This window comes from Phalaenopsis equestris, unplaced genomic scaffold, assembly GCF_001263595.1.
Source record: "Phalaenopsis equestris unplaced genomic scaffold, ASM126359v1 Scaffold209965, whole genome shotgun sequence".
Lineage (NCBI taxonomy): Eukaryota > Viridiplantae > Streptophyta > Magnoliopsida > Asparagales > Orchidaceae > Phalaenopsis > Phalaenopsis equestris.
The window spans coordinates 200,028-207,425 of NW_018229088.1; positions in this window are offsets into that span (position 1 = coordinate 200,028).

Sequence of the window (7,398 nt, forward strand, 5' to 3'; positions counted from 1 at the left end):
CCTCTCGTCAAAGAGAACGTCGTAGATGAGCTGTATAGGGATATCTTCTTAAGGGACGAGCAAGTCGGCCAATTGGATAAAAGGATAGAAGAGATGGTCGCAGTCAGGACCGCCATGGCCACAGTTCAAGGACAATCTCAACCCCCACAGTTAGCCTCTCTAGAATTCAATCAACCGGAGATTATACATATGACAGATGAAAGGAGAGAAGTTGGCTCAGCAAACAAGGGTGAGTAACAAAAGAAGGATTCTCCATCAAGCGCCTTGCCAGAAAAAGAATTTAAGCAAATGGTAGAACAAGTTTGGGAGGCCTTAACCCAATCTAAGGGTTGTGCATTGGTTTTAAATGGTAGACCTTACTTTGAAGAGTTCGATGGCATACCCTACCCTGAGGGTTTTGTGTCGCTGAAATTTAAGATATTTGACGGGATTGGAAATCCCAGCAACACATGGCACATTTTCAAGCCAGTTGTGGCAATACCGGAGGTAACAAAGCCTTGCTTTTCTGACAGTTTGTCAGCAGCCTCTCAGGAATCGCTTTTGATTGGTATGACGATTTACCCAATGAATCAGTTAAGACATTCGTCGAATTAGAACAATTTTTCATGAAGAAATTTGCCAAAGCACAATATCATGTGTCAATTAGAGATCTCATGATGCAAAAACAAAAGCCCAACTAGACTTTAGTGGACTATATTTTGAGGTGGTGAAAGTTTTGCATGAAATGTGAACCTCAGCTATAGGAACATCACGTGATTGGGATCTTACTCAAAAAGCATTCATGGGCCAATAGCTTTCATGCTCAAAGGACTCACCATTAAATCCTTCGAGAAGCTACTCAGCAAAGTCAGCAATCCTCAAGAAGAAATCAAACATATGGATTCTCATGAGAAATCCAAGGCAACCAGAGTATTTGAAAAGAAATTAGGAACAATGAAAACTGTCGATAAAGGAAAACAACCAATGAAGATACATGCAGGAAATTCTCGTCAGTCGTCATCACAGTACGATCAGCAACAAACATAAAAGTATGGTCAGTCTAGCCAACAACCGTCTCAGGGAGGATCATACCGACCAAAGAATAAGAAAATGACCTTTGCAGAACGTAGAAAGGTGGTGTATTCCTTTAAAAATGAGGCAGTACACAAGATGTTCATAATTCTGATGAAGAAGTCTGAGTTCAAATTACCAGATCTAAAGAAACCCGAAGAGGTCGACAAGAAAGATCAACCAAATTATTGCCCGTATCACAGATTGTTGGGACACACTAAAGAGTAGTGTTTCATCTTTAAGGATTGGCTCGAGAAAAATCTTAAGGAAGAGAATATAACAATCTCAAAAGAATATTTAAAAGAATTTGAAAGAGATTCTATAAATATGACTTTGGTTGAGCAAATCTCTTCGATCGACCCATATACTAGAAACGTTGGATGGAGTACCACTTGGAACAAACTCAAGAAGATACTAAACCAGATCCAGGATGCATCAAGGCAAGCCACCGTTCAGACTCTTCAGCCTGTCAAGCCTGAGATGAAGATTTCACCAGAAGATTCGTCATCGTTAAAGATAAAGAAGAAGAAGAATACCACCATGAAGAATGATAGCACGGAGGGTAGGATAGGGGTTACCTCTGCTAGATTAGTTGTCTCAAATTTGGGGAAGAAAATTCTCAAACCCCTAACCTTGTATGATTATTTATTTACCCCTTCAGGGTTTTATGAATATAATGATTGTGATTTCAGCTACGTTTTAACTATTTCTAACAATAACGTAATCGACTATGACCAATCTAGTTTCGATCTCAATTTCCAAAATGATCCCCAAATCATACTTGAGTCCGAAGAACTCATTAACAAGACTGAAAAAGACATCGACAATACCGCTAACGACAACACCGAAAGTAAGGAACCAATCCTTGAGTACCACGGTGCACCACTTGCCATCAACTTAGATCTTTCCAGCAAAGAGGAAACACCAGAAGATTCAACAATGATATCTCAAGAAGAAAAAATTACAAAAGTAAACTTAAGGAGCGGGAAAGTACTACCCCCGAGAGAATCTCCAATGGATAATGGAAAGCAAATAGTAGCTCAAGTGGAGTTACCTCCACTTCTGCCACTGGAAGAAACACATAACCAAGAGAAAATTGGAGGGTCATACAAAGTGGATTACAATGTGCTAGATCATCTTAGGAAGTTGCCGGCCAGATTAAGCATCTACGTCCTATCAAAGGAGATGAGATAATCTCTAGTTACAACTTTGCTTGACCAAGAGATTTGTTTAGCCAAGTTGTCCAACACATCCGTAGATTAAGTTTGCTCATTTAATGAACAGTCTAGGGTAACCTTCACAGATGAAGACTTGTTTCTCGATACGGTTGATAAAAGGATGTTAAGAGGATTCAACCAAAAGGGAGAGAGAGCCCTTAGATCAATTACATTACATATGAAGGTTGAAGAAGTAATAACAACTGCTAAGTTTGGATGATGGTCCTAATGAATTAATGGAATTGCCTTTTGGTTATTTTTCACCTTGTGTACAAAATTTAATTCAACAGGGACATTTGCCAAAACAAATGCCAAAAGATAAACTAAAACTTTTTGAAAAATTATGGGATGTTAAAAGTTGAACTCCCAACTCGAAAGAGAGACTCAGATTTGGTACAGTCGGACCAATTGACGATTTAGAATTTTACATGATTGTTATTAGTGAATCTGGAGAGGATTGCCTTGATATGAAGGATAACTCTACTGATCAGCTAATAGAAGATGCTCTGCCAAAATTTTAGGAGAAAATTAAATTAATTGTTGATGGATTGAAGGAAATTAACCTCTGGACTGAAGAACAACCTCGACCTACATTTATAAGTTCTCTACTCAACGATGAAGAATCTTTAAAGTTGATTAAACTGTTAACAGAGTTCAAAGTTTGCTTCTCATGGAGTTATGATGAAATGTCAGGACTGTCAGCAGAGGTTGTAGTTCATAAACTTGAGGTAGACAAAGATATAACCCCAGTGAAATAAGCTCCTAGAAGAATTGCCTCAAAATATAGTAACAAGTCATTGCCGAGGTAAAGAAATTAATAGATGCTAACTTTGTAAAAGAAGGACAATACCCCGCGTGGTTAGCTAAAATTGTGCTAGTTAAGAAGAAAAATGGACAAATCCGTGTTTGTGTTGACTTCAGAGATTTGGAAAAAGCATGTCCAAAAGATAAATTCCCATTATCGATACCAGAAATGATGGTGGATAACGCCTCTACACATGAAATCTTATCCTTCATGGACGGATTGTCAGGATACTACCAAATCAAGATGGCTCCCAAAGATGCATCACTTACAACCTTCAGAACACCTATCAAGATTTTCTGCTACACAGTGATGCCATTTGGGTTGAAGAAAGCTGGAGCGACATAAAAATGAGCTATGATGAAGATTTTTGATGACCTCATTCACAACCAAGTGGAATGCTACGTGGATGATTTGGTCATCAAAAGTAAATGAAAATAGACCATTTAAATGATTTGATGATCATGTTTGAACGGTTATGACAATATGACCTTAAAATGAATCCCTTAAAGGGCGCCTTCGGCATTACCTCCGGGAAATTTCTAGGATTCGTTGTCCGTCATTGGGGAATTGAGGTCGACTCGGATAAGATTAAAGCTATCTTGAAAATGTTTCCACCTAAAACCTTGAAACAACTACGTTCTTTCCAAGGGAAGTTAGCATACCTGAGACGCTTTATTTCTAATCTCTCAGGTAGGTGTCAGCCTTTCTCGACATTAATTAAAAAGGATGTCAAATTTCTTTAGGAAGAGAAATTCCAGTGAACTTTTGAGGATGTTAAACAATATTTAATGACACTTCCTATTTTGGCAGTCCCTATCCCTAGAAAACCGTTAATACTTTACACCGCGTCTTTAGATGACTCTCTTGGAGCCCTCTTAGCCCAAGTCAATGACGAGGGTAAGGAAAACACATTATACTATTTGAATCACAGCCTAATACTGACAGAGATAAGATATCCACCTATTGAGAAGCATTACCTAGCTTTGATTTTAGCCGCCCAAAAGCTTAGACATTACATGCTTTCTCATAATATTACCCTTATTTCAAAAGTTAATATGTTGCAATATTTGATGACCCGACCAACACTCTCTGGACGTCTAGCAAGATGGTTTATGATTTTGTTACAATTTAGTATAACTTTTGTTCCCCTCCGTGCTATCAAGGGACAGGTTTTAGCAGACTTTCTCGTTACACTCCCACTTTTAACTGGGTCCCCTCTTAATGACGAACTACCAAATAAACAAATATTACAAATGAAATTCTCCAGTGCGCAAAGCTAGGAGATGTACTTTGATGGAGCTTCATCAGCCAGAAGAGACAAGGTCAAACACAGTTATACTAGGGAAAGCAGGAATCAGTTTGATCTTCATCACGCCAGATAAGGGTATGCTGAGGTTCTTATACCACCTGACAGAGCCATGCACCAACAATGAAGCCGAATATGAAGCGCTAATTGTCGGGTTGGAGTTGGCAATCTGGATGGATATATTAGATATTGTCATCTACGGTGACTCTCAACTCGTCATCCAGCAAGTCATCGGACAGTACAAGATTTTAAAACCAAGATTAGCGGAATACCATCAGTACGCAATGAAGCTGCTGGAGCAGATTTCCAATGTAACTTTCTACCGAATTCCTAGGGGAGATAATGCCCATGCTGACGCTCTAGCAAAACTTGCTAAGGAGCTGGCATGTCCTCTGAAGGATTCCATTGACATTACAATACAAGGAAAATATGTTTTGTCTTAAATTAACCTCGACAATCTACACAAGCTCGGGAAAGAAGAAGAAATGATGATTGTGGTTGCTAATATTAACAAAGATTTACGCAAGCCATTGGTTGAATAATTACAAATTGGAAAGCTGCTAAAGGATAAGTCTGACGCACATCACATTACAAAAAGGGCTATGTCTTAACACTCTAGTGGGTGACGTACTCTGCAGAAGATCGTTTGATCAAATGTGGCTACGATGTTTGAGCAGAACCGAGACACAAAATATTGTTAAAGAGGTACATGTCAGATTGTGGAGCTCACCAGTTAGGGCCAAAGATGAAAAAGAAGATCAAGAGACTCGGATATTATTGGCCAGCAATGATGTCCGACTGCATGGATACAACCAGAAAATGTTACCAGCATCAAGTGCATGGGGTGGTCTTGCACCAACCTCTGAATGTGTTACACCCAACCATTGCTTCGTGAACATTCGAGTGTTGGGGCACAAACATAATAGGTCTGATAGACTCTCTGTCTTTTATAGGACACAAATTCATACTCGCCGCTACAGATTACTTAGATTACTTTTCCAAATGGGCAGAGGTAGTGACGTTACGAGAGGTTACGACACAGAACGTCCTTCAACTCTTCAAAAGTTAAGTCATCTACCATTTTGGAGTACCGCGAAGAATAATTTTCGATAATGGCACAACCTTCAAAAGCACCAAAATTAACAATTTTGTCAAACGACATGGGATAGACTTGAGATATTCTACAATTTACTATCCCAGGGCAAATGGCTTAGCTGAAGCCTTCAATAAGACATTGGTATAGATTTTGAAGAAGATGCTAGATGAAAACAAAAGAGATTGGCACACCAAATTATTAGAAGCCTTGAGGGCTTACCGGACAATGTTCATGACTCCCACTCAGTGCACACCCTACATGCTCGTGTACGGGTCTGAGGTCGTACTACCATTAGATTTCAAACGTCGTCTCTCAGAGTCATTGTCGTCAATAAACTTACAACAGAAGAAAGTGCAAAACTCAGATTTGAAGAACTAAAGAGTCTTAAGGGAAAACAACTAGAAGCACAATAATATTTGGAACTTTACCAGGCAAAGATGGTACAATCTCATGACAAATTGGACAAAAGGATATTCAAAGTTGGTGACCTTGTCCTCGTGCCCAAAAGACCCATTCTTGCACGCCGCAAGATAGGTGGAAAATTCAAGCCAACTTGGAAGGGACCATTTGCCGTAGAAAAGGTCTACGTAGGAGGAGCCTGCCAGCTAGTAAATTTCCATGGTGGGGACCCACGCTGCCAATCAACAGACAATACCTAAAGACATACTACACAACCTAACATTGATTAACATCGCTTGCTTTGAAATTTTAAAATTTTGATTGTTCTGGAGTTATTTATTTGGCCAAACATCTGTGACCAAGTTCAAAAATTTTGTAATAAAATTAACCTCAATTTAATGAAAATTTTTTAAATCATACACTTCAATTTTCTCTTTTCTATCTTGAAATTCAATATTCTACTAAATTAAACAAGATGCATACAAAAATAAATAATTTTCTCACCAACATAAACTAAAATTTTCTTTAGCAAACACTTTGTTTTGTTCTTGTTCTTGCTAAATTTTAGCTCACTAATATTTTTCATATAATCTATAGCAAAAAATGTCAGGCCAGAGGCTGATCTTTGCATTTAAGGATGGCTGGAACCTCGCACTCAACAAGGAAAGGGCGCCGCAGGGCGGCACCATAGAATTCGACATGGACTTCAGTCAAGTCGACATGGACAATGAGGGTCCTCTGATGGATGTGGTTAGCCGTCAGCAAAAAAAAGGGCTACCATCGTTGCTAAGGTTAAGCACTAGAGACAATTCCTCACTGAAGGGGAAAAATGTGATAGTACGGCAAGACCCGATGAAGGGGACTAGTCTCCTACAGTCTATGATTGCTACATCAATCAGAGGCCTAGTCACTGATAATGAAGAAAGACTTCCAGATGCACCATGACAGAGAACTCAACGTAGTAACGCTAACCGCCAAAGGCATAGGGCTTTCTTATGTGAAGAGAGAAGATGCTAGAAAGAGGTAAAAAAGTTGCTAACCCCTATTCCTGAGAAGAATATCTACAATCCAGGCATGAGAGAGACCTCTTTCAACTTGTTTGCTATAGATGATGAGTCCAATTCATTACATAGAGGGAGGTACCACCAGTTTTAGATGTTCTTTGTACGGGTTTCATGACATGTAATGCCGAGATACAAGTACATCAGCTACAGGGGCATTTGTGGAGTGCCCGGACTGCAATGTCCTCCACCTGGAGTGCTATAGTACTTTGGACGAGGACGCATCCACTGACAATGGATTTTAGACCACCAATCACCCAATGGGGGAACCATATGTCCCATTATATACAGAGCCATATATCTCGTTGGATACAGAGTCATACATTTCGCTGGAGACTAAAGTGACACCAACTTGGATTCCCGTTGATGTTGCAATGAGGGAACATCCTCAACAACCGCCAATCATCAGCACAGTAGAATACTACAAAATGAAGTAAACAAAAGGGATTTTGAATTTTATGATG